The sequence below is a fragment of the Pan troglodytes genome, chromosome 9, assembly GCF_028858775.2.
Source record: "Pan troglodytes isolate AG18354 chromosome 9, NHGRI_mPanTro3-v2.0_pri, whole genome shotgun sequence".
In the NCBI taxonomy this organism is placed as follows: domain Eukaryota; kingdom Metazoa; phylum Chordata; class Mammalia; order Primates; family Hominidae; genus Pan; species Pan troglodytes.
The window spans coordinates 84,377,174-84,401,137 of record NC_072407.2 but is presented as its reverse complement, the minus strand read 5'-3'; the positions used below and the strand labels follow the sequence as shown (position 1 = coordinate 84,401,137).

The 23,964-nt window shown below is 33.5% G+C and overlaps 1 long non-coding RNA gene across 3 annotated transcripts in view; it reads left to right on the top strand.

Moving 5' to 3' along the window:
• LOC107967178 (uncharacterized) overlaps positions 1-23,964 on the top strand; it is a 616,055-nt gene that overhangs the window by 346,276 nt on the left and 245,815 nt on the right. For all 3 annotated transcript variants that reach the window (XR_008538107.2, XR_008538106.2, XR_001707469.4), the window contains one exon: positions 13,828-13,944. This is a non-coding gene — a long non-coding RNA (uncharacterized LOC107967178). The remainder of the gene's footprint in view (positions 1-13,827; positions 13,945-23,964) is intronic.

Here is a 23,964-nt window from a genome sequence, read left to right as displayed (position 1 = left end):
CTACTGTAGCAAATAATTTCTAGGGTTTTTGCAATCTTTTCTCCTAATATTAAGGAGCCATAGATGGTCACTGACATAAATTTTTGTACTGTTGTAGTATCTGACTTTTTTACTTAGACTATATTTTTTGACCATAACAAAGTTAAATTAGAAATCAATAACAATTTAACTAAAAATACGCCCCCAAACAATTGGAAGTTTAAAAACACATTTCTACATTGATCTGAAGTCAATGAAGATATCCTAGAGAAATTAGAAAGTACTTAGAACTGAATATTAATAAAACAGTACAATTACCTATGAATGTAATCAAAATGTTACTGTAAGAAAAAAGTTTAATGGCAAATAAATTAGCTGGCAAGAAAAACAGAAATTTTAGAAAGTGTTCAACAGCACACTGATAAAAGCATGACAGATTAAACTCAAAGGAAAGAAAAAAGTTATGAAAACAAAAACAGTAGTTAATATAACAAAAAATGACAAAGATAAACTGAAGAAAATAAGCAAAGCCAAAAACTGGTTTCTTAAACGGTTAAAAAAAATAGACTAACCTATGGCAAAATTGATCATAAAAAATACACCTTGGAATTTCTGGGTGATACAGTATGCATGTATTCAGCTTTGGTAGATACTGGCCAACAGTCTCCCAATTTATCTTCTCAGCAGTAGAGTGTAATCATTTTATTTGCTCAACAACCTCACCATGCATAAGATTTTATCAGCATTATTAACTAGAAGTAATATAGGTTTTGGAGACAGGTAGGCCTGAATTCAGATACTGGCTTAGGCACTTAAAAACCCTGTAACTTGTCTGAAGAATTTTTACTTTTCTGAAACTCAGTTTCCTCATTTGGAAAATAAGAATATTTTTCTAACCTTGAAGATTATTAGAGAATTAAAATGAGATATGCATGTAAGGTTATATAATCATGTGTTGCTTAATGATGGGGATACTTTCTAAGAAATGCATCATTAGGCGATTTTGTCCTTGTGTGAACATCATAGAGTGTACTTATACAAACCCAGATGGTATAGCCTAATACACAACTAGGCTATATGTTATATAGCCTATTGCTCCTAGGTTACAAACTTGTATAGCATGTTATTGTACTGAATGCTGTAGGAAATTGTAACACAATGGTAAGTATTTGTTTATCTAAACATATGCAAACATAGAAAAGATACGACAAAAATATGGTATTACAATCTTATGGTACCAGCATTGGTGTATATGTGGTGTATTGTCAGCTCACATGTCATTATGCAGCACATGACTGTACTATACTTCTGACCCATTCACATTCTGATTAATGAAGAGGTGCTATTGTTTTATAATAATGCTATCCATATTTTGTCCTAGTGCTAAGTTAACATTCTCCGTCAGTGCAGGATTTGGATTATATTCATCTTTTATTCTGTAAACATGAAACTCAATGTTATACATAGAAATTGCTCAATAAATAATTAATAAATGAATAAATGAATACTATTTTTATCTAATTTAGTTTAAGGGGGTATATGTGCAGGTTTCTTGCATGAATATATTGCATAATGCTGGGGTTTGGACTTCCATTGAACCCATCACCAAAATAGTGAACATAGTACTCAATAGGTCATTTTTCAACACTTACCCTCCTTCTTCTATCCCTCCTCCCTTTTGGAGACCCCAGTGTTTATTGTTTCCATCTTTGTGTCCATTTGCAGCTTTTTAAAAGCTTTCACTTATAAGTGACGACATGCAATATTTGATTTTCTGTTTCTGAGTTAATTCACTTAGGATAATGGCGTCCAGCTGCATCCATGTTGCTAGAAAGGTTGTGATTCTTTTTTATGGCTGCATAGTATTCCATGATGCATATGTACCACATTTTGTTTATTCACTCTACCATTGACAGGCACCTAGGTTGATTCTATGTCTTTGCTATTGAAAATAGGGCTGCAATAAACATGAGTGCATGTGTATTTTTGGTAGAATGATTTATATTTCTTTGGATGCATACCCAGTAGTGGGATTGCTGAGTTGAATATTTCCACTGTTATTTCTTTGAGAAATCTTCAAACTACTTTCCATAGGGGCTGAACTAATTTATGTTCCCACCATCAATGCAAAAGCATTCCCTTTTTTCCACCTCCTTGTCAAAATTTGTTATTTTTTGACTTTGGCAATAGCCAATCTGACTTGTGTGAGATGGTATCTCACTGTGGTTTTCATTTGTTTTTCTCTGATGATTAGTAATATTGAGCATTTTTTATGTTTGTTGGTCATTCGTATGTCTTCTTTTGAGAAGTATCTGTTTATGGCCTTTGCCTGCTTTTTAATGGGGTTACTTGGGGTTTACTTGTATATTTGTTTAAGCTCCTTATAGATTCTGGATATTAGCTCTTTGTCAGATACATAGTTTGCAAATATTTTCTGCCATTCTGTAGGTTGTCTGTTTACTCTGTTGATTGTTTCTTTTGCTATGCAGAAGTTATTTAGTTTGATTAAGTCCCATTTGTCAATTTTTTTGTTTTTGTTGCATTTTTAATATATTAATAAGGGTTCATGCCATTGGTAGCATTTTAATATACACACCAATATGATAAGCAGGTTTATCCTGAGGTTTTACTATTTAGTTGAGCCATACAAAATTGCCATTTTTATAAGTAAAAAGTAGTTTAAAATTATAGATTTTATGTGCTATTACCTAATGCCCTAGAGTATTTGTCTACAACTGTTCTTCTTTATTTACATTAATTTTTATTTTATTTTTGCTCTTTAGGCAACATCTGTTTAGAAGTTTTCATAAACTTTAAAAAATGTTATAATTATTATAGCAATTTGTTTCATAACTCTTCAGCCATAGATGAAGGAATTTCTCCAGTACCACAACCTGTCAACTAGCATACTATTCAAGAAAGAACCAAAGTTCTGCCATCAGATAGAACTGGGTTTCATCCCTGGCACAGATACTACTCATGCAATGACACTGTGAAAATTAGCTCAGCTTTCTGAGTTTCATTTTTCTCATTTCCAACTAGAAGGGCTTGAGCTGAAAAGATTATCTCTAAATCTTCTCTCAGTCATAAATTTTTAAAATTCTAAACATGAAATATAGATTATTGTACACATTATTTTCTGAATCTATTATTAATTATACCTTGCATAAAATACTGATGATACAAGGATAAACAGGTCAGTAATTTGTTGTGATGTGAAGTGTGTAACAGAATGGTGTAATTAAAGAAGGACTGGAAAGAGAGTCAGAAATTTGTCTTTGTGACTTCCTTGCTGATTGCCCTCAAGAGAACCATATAATGTCTCTTGACTTTATTCTCCTATTCCCTAAAATGGGCCTCATAATAATAGTGATTTAGATAGATCAGAGAATTATAATGAATATCAAAGAGGGCAATCCTTCTAGGAAGGCTTCAGAAGGTCCAAAACAGGCATTTTCAGTCTTGGGATATCATCATCAGATAAACATTTTAAAAATTAAGGAAATTACATGGTGTTAACGGTTTATTCATTTACCTTTTAAAATACTTTTAATTTATAACAGTGGCAGATTAACAGAAAAAGTTTGAATATTGTACAGAGAATTCCCATATATTCCATAACCAGTTTGCCCTATTAATATCATCCTACATCAAACTGGTACATTTATTATAATTAATGAACCAATATGGATTTATTATTATTAATTAAAAAGTCTGCACTTTATTCAGATTTCCTTATTTTTTTCCTAATGTTCTTTTTATAATCTGGATCTTATCCAGAGTACCACATTATATGTATTCATTATGTCTCTGTCAGCTCCCCTTCACTATAATAGTTTCTCAGACTTTCTTGGCTTTTGATGACATAGATAGTTTTGAGGCATACTGGTATTTTCTAGAATGCCAGTACTAGAATTGAAATTTGTCTAATTGTTATGATTAGACTGGAGTTAAGGGTTTTGGGGAGGAAGATTATACAGGTAAAATGTCATTTTCTTCACATCCTATCAAGGGTACACATGATCAACATAACATCCTTTTTAATGTTAAGCTTTATTACTGACTGAGCTAGTGTTTGCCAGTTTTCTCCATAATAAAGTCATAAAGTTACTCTCCCACCTCCTCCATTTCCAGACCATATTCTTTGGAAGAAAGTCACTATGCATATCACACACTTTAGGAGTGGGGAGTTAGGCATATAAGTGATTTAGAATTCTTCTGCATGGAAAATTTATCTTTTCTTCCTTATATCTTTATTTGTTCAATAATTATATCAGTATAGACTTATGAATATTTATTTTTATACTTTGAATTATAATCCATTTCTACTTGATTTTATTGCTCAAATTGTTCATGTTTTGGCCATTAGCAGTTCTTTTAGTTGGCTTCTGTGTCCCTTTGATATATCCATGTAATTATAGAGATAATTTTTATGAGCACTTACTTCCTGGCACAACATGCTCCAGGCTCATCTTTTATCCCATTTCCTACCATCATTTGCTACCCCCAGTTGTAGAATCAGTCATTTGTCTAAGGGTCCCTGGTTCCTTTTGTTGGTGAATGGTATTACAAACCAAGATCTCAGTGCCAGTTGTGCTTCTGCTATGAGTGTGTCATTTCTTCCAGCTCTCTTAAGCTGGCAGAGCAAGGGAATATAAGTGTGTCTAATAAGCCATTTATATACATGTACCTTTAGATATTTATATACAGAAGCATATATATCTATAAGAAACTAAGCATGAATTCATATCTCCAATTCCAATCTATTACCACTTGGATCATTTTAGCCTCTTTCCTTACTTATCTGTGAACTCCTACTCCATCAGAAAGGAACCTGGCTCCCACCATCTGCCACTCATTTACTTAATTGCTCAATTCATTATACATGCAGTGGCATCAGAATTGTTAATGTATACTCTTATGGGAAAAAGCTATCAACTAGACTATCGTACTTATATACAGTGTCTTTTACTTTAGTCTTGTAGATTCTATTCATTTCCAAAGTTATTTATGCCTGTGTTTCTTTCCACAACTCCCTCAGTGTTGTTATTTCACACGTTTTTTCATACATCATACATTTTATACATATAGTGAGGTTGTTTTGTCACATTTTTGCATTCCATTCTGGGACTTCTGACCTTCTAAATGATTTAAAAAGTTTCATATATTAAGGTTTACTCTCTGTGCTGTAAAATTCAATGGGTTTTGATAAATGCAGTGTCATGTATCCTATATTAAAGTATCATATAGAATATGTTCACCACCCTTAAAACTCCACTGTGCTTCACCAGTTTAACCCTCTCTTCTCTCTCATGGAACCCTTAAAGACAGCTGATCTTTTTAGAATTTTGTCAATTCTAGAATGCCATATAAATGAAACAGTCCAGTATGTAGCTTTTTCATAATGGCTTCTTTAATTTGGCAATAAACGTTTCATTTTCATCCATCTCTTTTTGTTACTTAGTAGCTCATTTCTTCTCATGGCTGAGTAATATTCACTTGGGCAGATATCCCAGTTTGTTTATTCATTCACCTGTTGAAGAACATTTAAATTGCTTCCAGTTTGGGGTTATTAAAACTACTATAAAGATTTGCATAAAGGATTTTCTGTAGACATAGTTTTCAATCAGTTGGTTAAATATTTAGGAGTATGATGGCTGGATCAAAGGGTAAGATTATGTTTAGCCCTGTAAGAAACTAGAAAAATGTCTTTCAAAGTGACTGAACTATTAATATTTTGCATTTCCACCAGCAGTGAATGTGAGATCCTGCTCCTCTGAGTATTCGCCAGCAATTAGTATTGTCAGTTTTTAATGACAAATTATGCTAATCGTCTTTTCATTTGCTATTCTCCATCTATATATTTACTTTATAGAGGTGTCTGTTCAGGTTGTTTGCATGTTTTAAAGTTAAGCCGTCTACTTATTGCTGAGTTCTAAGGGTTGTTATGTATTTTAGAAACCAGTTTTTTCTTTTTTTTTTTTTAGTCAAGGTAAGAGTAGAACTTTAAGAAACAAGTTTTTAAAAACCAGATATTATATTTTGCAAGTACTTTATTCTTACCTGTGGCTTTAAAAATATTTTCTTAACAGTTTACTTTGCAGAGAAGTTTTAAATTTTAATATATTTTAACTTGTTAACTTTTTTCAACATTTGGCGTTGTGTGTAAAGACTCATAGCTAAACCCCAAGTCACTTAGATTTTTCTCTTGTGTTTTCTTCTAGAAGTTTTATAATGTTGAGTTTTACATTTAGGCTATGATCTATCTTAAAATATTTTTTGTGAAAGCTATAGGATTTTGTTCTAGTTGTTTTTGTTTTGTTTTGTTCAGTTCTTGTGGGGTCTCTGTTTGTTGTTGTTTAATTGTTTCAGCACAATTTGTTGAAAAGACTACCTCCATTGAGCTGCCTTAGCTCCTTTGTCAAAGATCACTTAATTATATTTGTCTGGATCTACTTCTGGGCTCTGTATTCTGTTCCATTGGTCTGTGTGTCTGTTGTTTCAACGAGGTAGTTCTATTTTGATTACTGCAGCTTTATAGTAAGTCTTAAAATTGGGTAGTGTGAGCCTTACAGATTTGTTCTTTAGCATTGTATTGGCATTCTAGGTATTTTGCTTTTCCACATGAACTTTAGAATTAGTGTGTAGAGATCTACAAAATAGTTTGTTGAGATTTTGACTGCGATTACATTGTCTTTATGGATCATATTGTGAAGAATCAACATCTTAACAATATTATGTTTAAATCCATGATCATGGTATATTTCTCTACTTATTGAAATCTTTGAGTTCTTTCATTAGAGTATTATGGTTTTTCACATATAGAGCTGTATGTATTTTATTATATGTATATCTAAGTATTTTATTTTTTGGTGATGTTATAATGTTACTGCTTTTTAAATTTCAAATTTTCATTGTTCAATGCTGGCATATGGAAAGGCAATTTAACTTTTTATATTAACCTTGTATCTTGGAAACTTGCTATACTCACTTATTAGTTCCAGAATTTTTTTGGTCATTTTTAAAGGAATTTTTACATAGGCAACCATGTCATCTGTGAATCAAGACAGTTATTTTTCTTCCTTCCCAATTTGTATATGTTTACTCTCTTTTCTGTCTTATTGCATTAGTGAGGACCTCTATTACAATTAGGAGTGGTGAGAGAACGCAACCTTGTTTTGTTTCTGTTCTTAGTAAGAAAATGTAAATTTTCTTGCTATTAAGTATAATGTTAGTTGTAGGATTTTTTTTGTGGTTTGTTTGTTTGTTTTTGGCAAACATTCTTTATTGAGTGAGGAATTTCTCCTCTATTCCTAGTTTAAAAGTTTTTATCAGCAGTGGATGCTGGACTCTGTCACATGCTGGGTTTTTTTTTTTTTTTTTTTTTTTTTGCGTTAATCGATATGATTGTATGCTTTTCCTCTTCATTAGCAGATTGATGGGATGGATTACAGTGGATCAGTTTTTGAATGTTAACAGTCTTGCATACCTAGAATAAATCTCACTTGTTTCTAGTGTATAGTTGCTTTTATACATATTCTAATTGATTTGTTAATATTGTATTGCTAATATTGTATAATATTGCTTTTAAATCTATATTTACAAGAGATATTGATTTGTTAATATTGTATTGCTAATATTGTATAATATTGCTTTTAAATCTATATTTACAAGAGATATTAGTCTGTACTTTTTCTTTCCTTAATGTCTTTACCTGATTTTGGCATTAGGGTTATGTTAGCCTTGTAGAATGAGTTAGAAAGTATTTACTCAGCTTCTATTTTTTGGAAGATATTGTAGAGAATTGGTATCATTTCTTGTTTAAATGTTGGGGAAAATTTACTGGTGGAACCATCTAGGGCTAGTGCTTTCTATTTTGGAGAGTCATTAATAATTGATTTAATCTATTGTATATTATAAAATACATTATAATAGAATATAGTTATATATTCTATTGCTATATTTGCTTAATATTTCAAGAAATATTTTTGTCACTTTAAAGGAATATTATATAATTATAATACAGAATATAATTAATATTAAATATATAATTTATGATATATATTGATTGATTGATTTAATGTATTGTATATTATAAAATACATTATAATAGAATATAGTTATATATTATATTGTTATATTTGCTTAATATTTCAAGAAATATTTTTGTCACTTTAAAGGAATATTATATAATACATTATAATACATAATTAATATTAAATATATAATTTATAATATATAATTATATATTACTATATATAATTCCTTGAAAGACACAATCTACCAAAACTCACACCAATTAAATAGAAAATATGAATAAATTTATATCAATTAAATAAATTGAATCGATAATTAATAACCTTCCAAAATAGAAAACACTAGGCCCAAATGGGTTCAGTGGTGAATTGTATCCAGCATGTAAGGATGAAATTATACCAACCCTCTACAATCTCTTCCAGAAGGTAGTAGAGGGAATACTTCCTAACTCATTTTATGTGGCCAGCATTACCCTAACACCAAAACCTAACAAACCCATTATAAGAAACTATAGACTGAAACCTCTAATAAACATAAATGCAAAAAGCCTCAATAAAATCTTAGCAAATTAAATTCTAGAATGTATAAAAAGGATAATATACCATGACAAAGTTGTATTTACCTCATGTATACAAGGCTGGTTCAACATTCAAAAATTAATTAATTTTAAAAATTAATTTTAAAAAAGTTTTAAAAATCAATAAATCAATTAAGTAATTCCTCACATCAATAGGCTGAAAAGAAAAAAAATTACATGAGTTGCACAGAGGATTGGGCACATTCCAAAAATTAAATTGTACTAGATCATAATCAACTTAGTTCTATCAAAATCCATTCATGATTATATGAATAGATGGGAAAATATTTGACAAAATCTAACATCCGTTCTTGATAAAACTCTCAGCAAACAAGGAATAGAAAATAACCTTTTCAACTTGAAAATGAGCATGTACAAAAACCCTATAGTCACCATTATACTTAATGGTGAGAAAGTCAGAATTTTTCTGCTAAGATAAGGAACAAGGAAAGAATGTCTTATCTCAAGGAAAGGATATCTCATCTCACTGTTGCTTTTCAATGTCATACTGGAAGTACTCACCAATACAATTAGACTAGAGAAGGATATAAAAGAAAGATTGGGAAAAAATACAAAATGTCTTTGACTGTGCATAACTGTGTTTGTAAAAAATACGAAATAATTGACCAAAAAACTCTTGTAACTAATAAGAAATATAGCAAGGTTGCAGGATACAAGTTTAATATCCAAAAGTTGGTCATGTTCCCATATGCCAGCAATGAACAAAATGGAATTTGAAATTAAACTTTTTGAGGGTATTTTCAAGACTCCCATTCAGCAAGGGTTGAGATATAAACCTCAGTGAGATTCTGGTTATCTCTGTTTTACAGTTAACCTGTTAGTTTTGTGGGCTATTGAATAGCTCTCTCTCTGCTCTTTAATTTTGCTCATGGCTTTCTGAGCCATGGCAGTATGCTCTCTCTCTTTCTGCCTTCCTACTTCAGGTCTTTGATGTGCCACTGTGTAATTGGTGAGCACACTTTTGGAAATAATTGGCAGCATATATGGAATTTGCTCTGAATCTGAGAATCTTCAGAATTATATCCAATATGTTATTTATGTATGGCCATTATATTTTGCTGCTTTTTCATAACACCAGCAAAGCTCCTTACATATGATGGGTTTGCTCCTTAGCTTTCAGGATTCGCCTTGAAAGGGTTTATAACTTTTTGGAATTTAGTTAAATTTTCCTTTTTAACATCATCAACATCAACCCTCTGATGAGATTAAAGTTTCTATTTTTTTTTTACCTTATTCACTGTTTTCTTATTATTTTGATTTGAGAAATGGCCTTTTGTGATCCAAAATTGAAACCTGCTTGTCCTATTTTTGTTATTATTTTTTTCTCATTTAATTGCAGAGTTGAAAATTCATTGCAAACATTCATCTTTTGCCTTTTGACTGGAAATGACTACACTGAAGTATTAAACAAATTTATGGTACTATTATTATTGCTTATATTTTACATTTTAAAATTAAGAGGCAATAAATAGTTTGGCAATTATTTTGAAGGGTGTAGGAAAAAGGGTTGAGTTAGAAGTATCATCCATTCTGCCTATAATGTTGAATAACTTATCTCAGAAACACTGTTGACTATAAATAATTTCTGTGAGTTGCACAGAGGATTGGGAACATTCCAAAAATTAAATTGTACTTAATCATAATCAACTTAGTTCTAACTATCAAAATCCATATGTAAGGCTCATTGTTACCTATTAGTTATAAGAAATAATTTTAGTATTTATATAAAGCTTCTTTTATAAAAATTTATAATACCGAATTAAAAAAATAGGTTTAAGAAGTATCCTATAAAAGTAGTATGGAAGTTTGAGGAAGGGGCATTTTAGACACACAGGAGGAAGATTTGGTGCCTGAATTCTATGCTTCTTATTTCCTCCCATTCTGGGTTTCCTGACAAAGGATTATATGCCAGGAAACAAGAGCCAAATAGAGAACAAACTTTCACTTTATTAATGACTAGGCAAACACAAGCCAAATTCAGAGTACTCTGGTGAACTCTACTAGAGAACACATCTAAGGCTAGAGACATAAACGAAGGCTATTCCTCTTTATTTTCTGTCCCGGATATATGAGATTGAATGCCAAGGAGAGCACGGACTGAACTTAGTGACACAGACTGAAATCCAAAACAGAGAAAATGAATGTTCAAGGTCCTACGGGCTTACTGCCCAGATGTGCTTATTCCGTGGAGGCAAGAAAGACAGAAAATGCAACTTGCATTTGTTTGGGCTAATCTTAAGGTGCACAGTAACCCTAAAGTGGCCCAGCAAGTGATTAGATTCTATTCAATAATATTACCTGTGTTCCTGGATATACCCATGGAAGTCAATGCACCACACTTTTGATTAACTATTGCTTTTATTCGTGATGGTTAATGTACATCAGAATATTGAAGATGGTTAGTTACATTTTTAAGGAAAGGGAGACAGATATGGTACATCCTCAAAGGACAACATCTCGGGGTAGTGTGTAAGGAGACAGAAATAACCCCAGTGGTTCAAGATCTTCCATCTTAAGCTGCTGTAGACTGTGAGTAATTGCTAGAGTGAGAAAATGTTATAAGAGATTCTACAGGATTGAGAAATTCTAATAAATTTTACCCTTTTTTTAGTTCTTAAAACTAGAGTTAGAGGTTATGAAACATGTTTTGGAATTCATTGCAAAGTAACTCGGTGTTAATAGATTTATAGATTATTATCCAGTGCTTCACATAAGATTTGTACTTCAAGGCTGCATGGTTGTGCTTGGTCCCTTAGTATCATCCTGCAGTTCTGAGTGTTGCCGAAACAGCTGCATTCTATCTGTGCTCTCATCTCCCTGACAGCTGATGAAGAAGAGAGATAATTTCAAAGCAAATTCACAGTTCCAATTCTTTAGTTTGGAACTAAATAGTCTTTTCTCCCATTTATTTTCATCAAATCACTTCAGATCTGAAAACTCCTTACCAGAAGTAAAGATGGAAGGGCAGGTAATGAGGGCTTACTAGAACTACTTAAGTCTTGAATCAACTATGAGTAATAATAATAAAAACCATTACTTGAAAAATTGTATGCTTTATGCTTATATTGTATTATTACACAATTTATTTGGTCCTGGTGATTTTGTGATTATCCTTTAGATTTGCATTTAACTATTTTTTCATTTTCTTGGAGCTTTTCTAGAGGACTCACTTGACAGTTTGGTAAATAAGAAGCCATTAATTGTTCAACATGTAGTTATTAATGACTTACAGATAAATTAAGCAAGGGGTAATATAATTTGGCCTAGAACATTTTGTTATGTATTTTTTTTCCACATGAAGAATTTGAAGTTTTCAATTATTCTCAGGCTCACAGAAGTATTTTATTCTGACTCATTCACTCTAAAATGAGAAAACTAAGGCTCAGAGAGAGGTTAAATAACTTAACACCACATGGATACAAGCATGGTTAGTGGAATCATTGTTTGAACCTCAGTATATTGATATGTGCACCACACAATATTACATTGATCTTCCATAAATGTACCCACTGAGAAATACTGATAACAATTTTGAATAAATCATATATATTCATAAATAACAGAGTTAGTAAATAGAGCTCATTAAGGCAGGATTATACATATATTCTACCAGTAGGGTGTTCACCCCTGCCAGACAGATTAAACAAAGAGTTTTGCACAATCCCAATTGTCTGTTGATTCTATTGTTTTTTTTTCATGTAATGACATGATTTACAAGCTAATGCTTGCTTTCACTGTCTAAGTGAGAAAAAGTGAATGAATGTTCTGTTAAGCTGAATAGAAACATGAGATAGCTAAAATGCCCCCAAAGAAACATTGTCAATATTTACATATAAAACATATTAAGGCTAACACACATCTGGACTGAAATGTGGCTGAATCTTCTAAGCAACTTTGAAAAACCTTGCCACAATAATTAACGTGGTAACAAATGTGAGAACACGTTGATTTAAAAACAAAAGTTTGATTAATTGACTGCTTTTAACTGTGATTTATTTATTCTACCTCTAAATGCCCAATTTGGTGTTTATTTTTGTGTTTCCAGTTGGTAGGAAAAACATTTCAAACAGTGAAAAGAGAACTGGTGCTAATTTCTTTTATCCACATAAAATCTGTACTATTTGGAGATAGCAAACTATGCTAGTAGTAGTAGCAACAATTAGTATATGAAAAATAATAATTACGTAGTTTATGTTTGGTAACATATATATATATTCTTTAAACAAACTTTGATCAAGTGACTACCATATTCAAGCTATTTTTTTCTCTCATGATTTCATACCATATCTTTTTCTCAAATATTCATACAAATCCAGGAAGGTAAGAAGTTTGCTCAAGGTCAGAAAAATACTATGTAAGGGACAGTGCTGGGTTTTGAACGCAGGTCTCTTGTGACTCTAAAAACAATGTTTGTTTAATATGCAACTATATTTTAGCCTTACACTAATCCTGAGTGGTAATTAGGTCAGATATTACTATTATTTTCATATTATATATTTATTAGACAGGGTCATCCAGAGAAAGACAATCAACAGAATGTATGCATATCTATCTATCTATCTATCTACCTGCCTATCTGACACCAAAAGAGAAAGACAGTTTATTAATTTATTGAATTGACTCATATGACTGTGAGGCAGGCTGGAATCTGTAGGGTAAGCATCAGGCTGGAGATTCAGGTAACAGTAATGTTGTAGTTTTGAGTTTGAAGGCTGGAAACTCAGGCAGAATTTTTATGCTGCAGTCTGGGGGCAAAATTCTTTTTCTGGAAACCCCAGTTTTTGCTCTTTAAGGTCTTTAATTGATGAAGCCCACCCACATTATGAAGGGTAATTGGCTTTACTTAAAGTCCACTGATCACAGATTTTAATAACATGGAAAAAGTACTTTTACAGAAACACCTAGTCTAGTGTTTCATCAAATAACTTGTTACCATAACCTAGCCAAGCTGATAATATAAAATTAACCATCACAATATGAGAATCTCAAATTTTTTAGTAGGAAGCTATCGTAGGCAGCCTCTAAGATGGCCTCCAAAGATTCCTGCCTCCTGCTCTTCATCCCCTGGTGTAATCCCCTTCCCTTTTGTATGGGCTGGACCTACTTACTAACTTCTAATCAATAAAAATCCATAAAAGTAATGGAATGGCACTTCAGACATTAGGTTACACAAGATGTGGCTTCCATATTGTGTGTTCTCTCTTCTCTTGCAGGTTGATTCTAAGGAAGCCAACAGCCGTGTTGTGAGTACCCAATGGAAAGTCTGTTGTGGCAGAAAACTGATGTCTCCAGCCAACAGCACTGAGGCCCTGAGACCTGCCAACTGTCATGTGAGTGAGCTTGGGAGTGAGTCATCCCTTATTTAGGCCTTGGGTTGACACGTCCCTGATGTAAAATTTGATTGTGGTCTTGAGAGAGACTCTGCATCAAAGGCAGTCTTCTTAGCCAGACCTGAATCCCTAAACCACAGAAACAATGAGATAATATATTTTCACTGTTTTAAAATTACTAAATTTGGGGGTAATTTGTCACTTAGCCACAGATAATCAACACGAGCCATTATTATCTGGCCTTTAAACTAGACACATATCTGAGATGAATTCTTCTTTCCTTCCACTGAAATTTTGATGAGGAGTTGTTGCTGAATATAGAGATGTCATTGAGAAATAGATGATAAAGTGTCTTGCCTTGTTGGGTTTTAACCAGAGATTAAGTCCAGGGCACTTGATAGGTACTCAACAAGCATTTTTTAAAGAGTTGAAACAAGAGTCAACCAGAGTTAGTAAGAAAATACATGAGAACCCTAGTAAACACCTTTTCTAAATACCTACTCACAATTTTTTTCTGTCCTTTTTTTTTTTGCTCCCATTGAAGCAATCTGTGTGCTCCAAAACACAATCAGAAATCAAAATCAGCTCCTTATTAAAAAACAGCTTTTTTAAACATATACTTTAAAAATTCTCCCATGCATGCCATGACTTAATTGGAGAATATTTTAGCTAGATTACTTTTCACAGCCAAATGATTTGATCAAGGGGTGAACATGCCATTTGAGACTCTACCCTTGTCTCAGGTGTACTCTGAGCCCATTTATACGAGCAAAATTTATGAAAAATATATATGCATGGTTCTTGGGCTTGATTTTGGCAATCAGCTGGTAAAATTTGAATGCACAGAACTGCAGCAGTAGCTTTCAGCATGGCCCACAGATGGAGCTACTGGATTTGGAAAATTAAATTGGCCTTGGGACATTCTGCATTCGTGTAAAAGTATGCAAAGTTTACAAATGATCCAACTTTCAGATTATCTCCGGTTTCCTTATAATAGGACAAACCAACTTATAAACTTTCCTATGATAAAATCTGCAGCAGCTAAATAGCAAATGGCCTCAGGATTTTTTTAGCAAATTCAAAGATTATATAAAATATTGTTTTCTATCTAATGGGAGAAGTAGTCCAATTATGGTTAGTAATATCCAGGAAGCTCATGACTTTCGACAGCATCCTAGCTGTAAGGTCACCAAAATTCAGTGTTATGATAAAGTGATGTGTCTAGGCCATTTTTAGGTATATTACAAGTACACTTGTCTTCCATCACAGTTACATACTAACATCCGCACATAACTTACTTGTCTTAAATTATTTAAGGGTAATGTTAAATGCATTCCTATACTGGTGGTACATTTTGCTATACTTTTTAGAGATGAGGAGAAATGCTTGAAATTAGATCTGAGAATTGCATGACTCTCTCAGTCTAGGTTAACTATATCCATACTTGTGCTATTAATATATATTATGCTAATTAATACATTGATTCAATTATTTGACAAATATTTATTGAGTACCTGCAGTACATTGGACAGTATTCTTGGTGCTGGACATACAATGGTGAACAAGGCACACAAGATCTTTGATTTTTATGAAGCTTACTTTCTAGAAGAAGGAATCTGGCATTGAAAAAACAAAACAAAAACAAAAACAAAACAATTTCAGTTATTTATATGGTATGAGTTTCCCATTGCTGCTATAACAAATTATTACAAATTTTGGGCCCACAGCTCTACTCTCTGAACTTTGTGGATTTGCCCTTAGGAATCATGGCTCTGACTTCTGAATAATACTTTCTTTTTAATGAAGGGTAAGAAATGTTTGCATATGAGTAGTCTTATCAGCCTGTTTTATGCCTGTAGAATTGTAGGAGTCCAATACTTTTATTTCATCTTTTCTTTGTCCCTTTCAGTCCAAGATGGCAATATTTTTGCTAGCATGACATTCTCGAAACCTCACAAGTTTCTCACGTATGTCTCAGGGATTTACTCCATTAGACAAGGAGCTCCTTTGCAAATCTGGAAAATTCCAGCTCTATTTTTGGTTTATGATTAGATGGCTGAGAGAATCCATGAGTTACATGCCTAATCTCTTCACAGAGCCTTCTGTGTGATTGAATCTCTGACCTTTGATCCTTCTGAGGCACTAACAATAGGTGGTCCAGCCCCATCCTTGATTGTCTCCTACAGCATGTTTCCCTGACAACGAATCTCCTGAATTTAGTGTCTTTTGCAGTCTTTTGAGAATTTCCCAAATCAATAGGTGCTGGTTCTTTTTTGTTCAATACTTCTTCCCTCAATTTATTTCTTTCTTGTCACATTTTACTATAAGCAGCAAGAGGAAATCAGAGTGCAACTCTAGGCTGCACCTTCGATATTTTACTTAGAAGTCTCCTCAGATAAATATTCAAATTTATTGCTTATAAGCTCTACTTTCCATATAATTGTAGGACACAATTCTTCTAAGTTGTGTTTCCACTTTATAGCAAGGATCCCTAATTCCTCCAATGGTCTTTTTTGCTCTTTTAATTCTTCATATTGACATTTTATTAGAGTTTAGTTAAGTTTGATAAGCATTGAGTAGTTGCTTTGTGCTAGGCAATGTAGTAGAAATGGTATGGGTATAAAAAAGACCATGTCCCTATCCTCAGTGAGTTCATAGTCTAGTGCAAGAGATGTTGTGACTTTTATATATAAAAGTAATGACTTATATATGTATATATTCCGTATGTTTTCCATATATAGTTATTCCATATGTTCCATATTCCATATGTATTCCATATATAGTTATTCCATATATTCCATATGTAGTGACTTTTATATATATATGGAATATATGGTCATTATATATATATTCCATATATATTCATATACATATATATGTGGAATATATATATGTGGAATATATATATGTGTGTGTGTATATATATGTCTGGAATATATATATGTGGAATATATATGTGGAATATATATATATGTGGAATATATATATATATATTATATATATATATATATTCCATAGCTGGAATACTGAGGAAAGCTAAAAGAGGATGTGTTCATAACTCTTTTTTGTTAGGTCTGAATAAGTCTTTTTTTAAAATTATACTTTAAGTTCTGGGATACACGTGCAGAACATGCAGGTTTGTTACATAGGTATACACGTGCCATGGTGGTTTGCTGCACCCATCAACCCATCATCTACATTAGGTATTTCTCCTAATGCTATCCCTCCCCTATCCCCTAACCCAGGCCTTGGTGTGTGATGTTCCCCTCTCTGTGTCTATGTGTTCTCAGTGATCAACTCCCACTAATGAGTGAGAACATGTGGTGTTTGCTTTTCTGTTCCTCTGTTAGTTTGCTGAGAATGATGGTTTCCAGCTTCATCCATGTCCCTGCAAAGGACATGAACTCATCCTTTTTTATGGCTGCATAGTATTCCATGGTGTATATGTGCCACATTTTTTTAAATCTCTCTCTAAGCAAAAAGAGCAAAGCTGGAGGCATCATGCTACCTGACTTCAAACTATACTACAAGGCTACAGTAACCAAAACAGCATGGTACTGGTACCAAAATAGATATATAGACCAATGGAACAGAACAGAGGCCTCAGAAATAACACCACACATCTACAACCATCTGATCTTTGACAAACCTGACAAAAACAAGCAATGGGGAAAGGATTCCCTATTTAATAAATGGTGTTGAGAAAACTGGCTAGTCATATGCAGAAAACTGAAACTGGACCCCTTCCTTACACTTTATACAAAAATTAACTCAAGATGGAATAAATACTTAAACTTAAGACCTAAAACCATAAAAACTCTAGAAGAAAACCTAGGCAATACCATTCAGGACATAGGCATGGGCAAAGACTTTATGACTAAAACACCAAAAGCAATGGCAACAAAAGCCAAAATTGACAAATGGGATCTAATTAAACTGAAGAGCTTCCACACAGCAAAAGCAACTATCATCAGAGTGAACAGGCAACCTACAGAATGGGAGAAAAATTTTGCAATCTATCCATCTGACAAAGGGCTAATATCCAGAATCTACAAATAACTGAAACAAATTTACAAGAAAAAAACAAACAACCCCATCAAAAAGTGGGCAAAGAATATGAACAGACACTTCTCAAAAGAAGACATTTATGTGGCCAACAAACATATGAAAATAAGATCATCATCACTGGTCATTAGAGAAATGGAAATCAAAACCACAATGAGATACCATCTCACACCAGTTAGAATGGTGATCATTAAAAAGTCAGGAAACAACAGATGCTGGAGAGGATGTAGAGAAACAGAAATACTTTTACACTGTTGGTGGGAATGTAAATTAGTTCAACCATTGTGGAAAACAGTGTGGCAATTCCTCAAGGATCTAGATCTAGAAATACCATTTGACTCGGCAATCCCATTACTGGGTATATATCCAAAGGATTATAAGTCATTCTACTATAAAGACACATGCACACGTAAGTTTATTTCAGCACTATTCACAAGAGCAAAGACTTGGAACCAACCCAAATGCCCATCAATGATAGACGAGATGTAGTGACTATTAAGTTAGCAGGATGAAACTATTACTACCATAAATAATGTTATATCCTATAATAGAAATATGCCCAAGAAGTTAATAAAGGGCAAAGATGGGACACCTAATATAACCTCTAGGGGTAGGGAAAGTTTGGACAGGTTTCTTTCTTAGATATTATGCCTTTTCTGAGTCTTAAAAGATAAGTAGGTTTGGTTAAGTAAGGAAAGAGTATGAGTGAGCATTCTAAAGAGAGAGCACCATAAAAAAATTAATGGAGGCATGAAAGTTGGTGTTATAATCAAAAACCTCTAAGAAATTCAGTTTCTGAACTTTGAATTTTTCATAAATTTTACATTTCTTTATCAATACCTGTTGTGAAGCATGAACGTCCCAGGCAAGGGCACTATAGTAGTGAGTCAAGGCTCCCATCCAAGGTAGAATGTGAATTGTGGCCACGAGAAAAATAAGGCTGTATGTAGTTGGGGAAACAGTGCTGAATGTAAGGCGAGCAAACAGACTTGAATCTTAGAGAACTGGATGAAGTGATTAGTACAAGTCTGACCAAGTGGTTCAGATGTGAGGCTGTTGGGTGGTCCCTGTCACGAGTGCTTGGCTCAGAGTTGGGACAGGGGTGTTTTATGACCCGTAGAATCAGATAAATGAATACTTTTTATTTCTCCTCTTGAACTCTTCAAAAGAAAACAAGGAAATGATTTATAAATCAAAACCAGGATGCCAGGTCTGACATCAATTAATGTGTCATGTGCTAAGAAGTTCCCCTGGTAGATAAACACCAAGCTGATTCAAAGTGATCTTGGATAATAAGAGACAGGTAATGACAGGAACATACGCCTTCCCAGATGCAAAAGATATTAAGCAGGGATCAGGAGAGAATAAGTTGCATGCATAAAGACTCTGTCCTCTCTCCTTAGGAATTGTCAGGAGGATATGCTGGTAAATTTCTCATACGGCTGAAGAACTTGAGTTTTGAAGGGAGGAGGAATAAAGCATGAATTCAGTACCAACCAGATGCTAAGCATATAACATTTGCATACTTTGGGTAAAACCTCATGATCATCCTATGGAACTAGTTATATCCTGATGGAAAAAAGGAACATCCAGAATGGTTGAGTGCCTGGTTTTAGGTTCATCGCCGGCACGTAAATGTGAGTGTGCTTAGCTACAAATAGTATATTCTTCCCACTCTACTACACTGTCCACTGAAATTATAGATCTTAATTAAAAGAAATTCAGACAGATGACAGGAAAATGCACGTTCAGAGTGGGGACAGTGGGTATAAGAATGTAGAAGTGGCCTGAAAATTCAGTATAATAGCATTCTGTTCCTGGTTCTGTCATTGACACGGAGACAGTGGTATATTATTCCCCCCTCTCTGGGCCTCAGTTTAAATGAGGTATTTGGATAAGAAAAAATGCCAAAATTTTTTTAGCTGAGGGAGTCTAGGCTTTGATGGTAATTTTTTAGGTTGGTAATAAAAAGTTAAATTTTCCTCTGAGAGGTTATTTTTAAAAATCATATTAGACTTCTGATGCATCATTCATTCATTATGCTATAATTGGGTGCTCAAAAGGCCCCATTTTCTGCACCTTTCCAGCCCTACCACTCACTTTCTATGTGACCTTATTTCTTCATATTTCAGTGTGTATTACAATAAAATGCACTTCATAGAGTTTTTGCGATGAAATAAATTGATGTGGGTAAAGTGCTTATACAAAAGTCTGGCACATACAAATAGTTTGATAAATGTAATATTATGCATAATATATGATTATTATTCTGACTACATCTCTATTCATTTACAACAATCTCTCTCCTCCTGGATCAAAATTTTCCCATTATATATACTTCAGTCAGCTAGGCCTTGCTGTTTACTAGCTCATTAAAGATAAAACATTAATCATTGATAGTGATAACAAATTACCATACTCCCCCTCTGAGGGAACTTGTTCACATTTTGATAGGATCTTCCGATGCCTGGACACAGAAAGAGCAGTGGAAGGGGTCGTTGCATGAGCAAAGACAAAGAGTGGGACACTGACTGTGAGTCCTTTGAGTCTTGTTTTTACCTTTCAGCACAAGCATGACTTTTGAATTGATGGAATAGAAAGAATACTTTAGTGGTCCAGGTAAAGGTTCTTATAAAGAAGCCCTAGAGATGTTTATTTAGCACGTTCTTATCTAATAGAGGCTGAAACTCTTTCTGATGAGATGCGAAACAACTTTGTTTTCTTTTTGCAATCCTTGATTCATTTGAACAGCTAAAATGGTTTTTTGTTTGTTTTTAAACTGTGCTTGGAAGGTATATGTTGTTAGGTTCATTCCCTAATCTGCAATCTGAGGCATGATCTGTGTATCCCTGGACTAAGGCCGTATGGAGGGCTGGATACCTGAGATTAGGCAGAAGCAGCAATTAAGGGACTGATACATAATACTGGTTCACGTAACCAGGAGATAAATGACCCTGAGGTTCTCCTAGAAAAGGCAGTTTTGAATGGCAGCCTTTGCTTTCTGGAGCCTGTTCAAAAATCATATACGGACCTAGGCTAGGAAAGTGGGGGATGCCATAGTCTGTGTGGTCGGTTATTTTAAGTACCTGAAGCAGGTGTCCTATGTTGGCAGGAGTAGGTCGGTGCTTATGATTATAGGAAAGGGTGCGGAGCTTTGTTTGATGCACTCAATTCATTCCTGGCAATTTTATAAAGTTTCTATCACCATACAGGGCACCTCCAGGCTCTCTATAAAATAAATGGCCCATCAGAAGTCATTGGATACACCGTGTAATAAAGTTTGTCATGTGCCAAGAGTGTTTCAGGGTGGAGTGAGTACAGTATTCATTTTTACTGGAATTGACTTGATCACCTTTGTAACCAGAGAGAATGAACCCAGTAGAAAGGGGACTATATAGAGATAGAAGCCAATAAAGCATTATTCTAGAGGAAGGCAGCAGTGAACAGATTTTGCTTTTGAAGAAAGAATATCTCATTGAATGAAAAGGAGATGAGGATAGTGGTGATTGTGGAGATCAAAACTATGGATATAGAAATCAAATGGATGTAGAGATTAAAACCATGCAAATATTTTACATAATTAAAACAAAATTAAGTTAGAAGAAGCATTGAAGCAATCCCCAAAGCTGCAAAACTGAACTTAAATATCAGGTTGGTTGCACAACCATACACAAAAAAAGTTAAATAACTTTAAATATGTTGATACATGCTAAGGATTAAAAAAAATCACTAAGACATCAAACTGGCTTTTTTGCAGTTTTATTATTGGCAATAACACAATAAGTGGTAAGTAATTTTGTTCCTGTCTTAGCAACCAAGGTTTTCAGCATAAGAGAAAAAATACAAACATAGAAAATCAGATAATTAAACATTTACTATGATTTTATATATGAATTGGAAATATCAGCACAAATTTGTTGTTTAGTTTTCTCTTAAAAATGCTTATTTTGTAACTTTGTCTGCTAAAATGGACTTACAAGCAGTGGAAAATTCAGTAGCAATAGTTACGTCTTGTGTATGTTTGTGATCTCTGAATATTATTTTCCATGCAAGGAAACTAGGAGCTAGGACTTCAGTCTGGGACAGGAAATGTATGTAATGAGCCTGGAATATCTTATTGTTTCAGAAAGCAGAGAAGCTCTCAGAAAGTCTCAAGGATTTTTGAAAATGATCTAGGATTCATATAAAGGGCTCCTGCTAGCTAAAATGCAATAATTTGAACATGAAAGAGAATAATGACAATGGTTTGAAACATAACAACCTAGATAAATCTATGAGTAACAAAACTCACAAAAAAACCCACAAAATATTTTGTTATATTTGGAGGTTATTTTGGCACCAACTTATTAGTCTGAAAATCAATAAAATAATGAATCAGGCATTTGTGAATTTTATTTCAGGGCAATGAAATGGTGAGAAAGCAATGTTCTTATTTGTAGAAGAATTGTAGTTAATAAACACAGAAGGAATGATGGATTTAGAAAATTACTATTTGAGATCCCTAATGGGGAAAAATAGTTTATGCAAAGATTATCAATGGGTATTAAAACTAATAGGTGAAGAAAATGGATGGGTTACACTGAAAACACTTGAGCCTAATAATCAATCTAAACACTTATAAACTAGAAGTAGGGCAATCAACCATGATGTGTTTCCTAATAAGATATAATAGAAGGTGTATAGGTATACAGTTTCATCATTGAGGTATAAGGTATTCTTGCAAAAACAAAACAAGACAAAAATGAACAAACAAACAAAGCCCTGAGTGCAGTCAAGCACATAGATCTAACTACTAATGTTCTAGAAATGTGAGAGGTAAAAGAAAAAAGCTAAATACCATGGAAAATGATCAGTTAAATAAAAAATGTGGGACATTTTACAGGACAAATGACACATTTCCTTTAAAAAAAAATGGCAGTACAAGGATAGATTTTAGTAGGGATCCACAGTGGAAAAGTCTAGGAGTATAAGAAAATGTAGGTGCATATATGAAGACAGTAGAAATAAACTTTATGCAGACCAGGATCAATAGCAAAGAAATAAGGTCTGGGAAGAAATGAACAGGTAGAAAGGCAGGGGAGGGATTATGTAGGAAAACAGCGTGTTACATGGCAAGAGTGATGTCGTTTTGAAGCAAAGATGCCATGATTACTGATGTTTGACCTTCACACACCAAAGTGTTCTGGAGTTAGTTCTTTAAACAATGCCTGAAGCATAGATAACCTTTCATCAATATGCACACCTATCCTCCTCAGTGGTCATGAGTCTTGGCAAGAAAGCCTGAAGATGTGATCAGCTGCACGGGTTTTACTCGAAAAGCTTGCTATATGAAGAATACTTTTTGAGGAGAGTCGTGGTGATTCACCATCTCACAACCACCTGAGACATTGCTTCTGTTTATAATTCCTTATTATACATTTCTCTCTACAAAAAGGCATTTGTCATCCTCTTTCTTAGACCTCTCAGCACCCTCAGCATTTCAGGGTGGTAGGTTTGCATAGACCTTCTCACCGCAGAACAGAATAGAAGTCAAAGTGTTTTAAATCTGTAAATTGCTTTGGGCAGTATGGCCATTTTTATAATATCGGTTCTTCCAACTAATGAGCATGGACTTTTAAAAAATCTTTTTGTGTTGCCTCTGATTTCTTTCAGTGTTGTTTTGTAGTTCTCCTTGTAGAGATTTTTTTACCTCCTTGGTTAGCTGTATTCCTAGATATTTTTTTCTTTGTGGCTGTTGTAAGTGGGATTGTGTTCTTGATTTCACTCTCAGCTTGGACGTTGTTGGTTTATATAAGTGCTACTGATTTTTGTACATTTATTTTGTATCATGAAACTTTGCTAAAGTCATTTATCGGTTCTAGGAGCCTTTTGACAGAGTCTTTAGGATTTCCTAGGTAAAGAATCATATTGTCAGTGAAGAGAGATAGCTTGACTTATTTTCTTTTTTTTAAATTT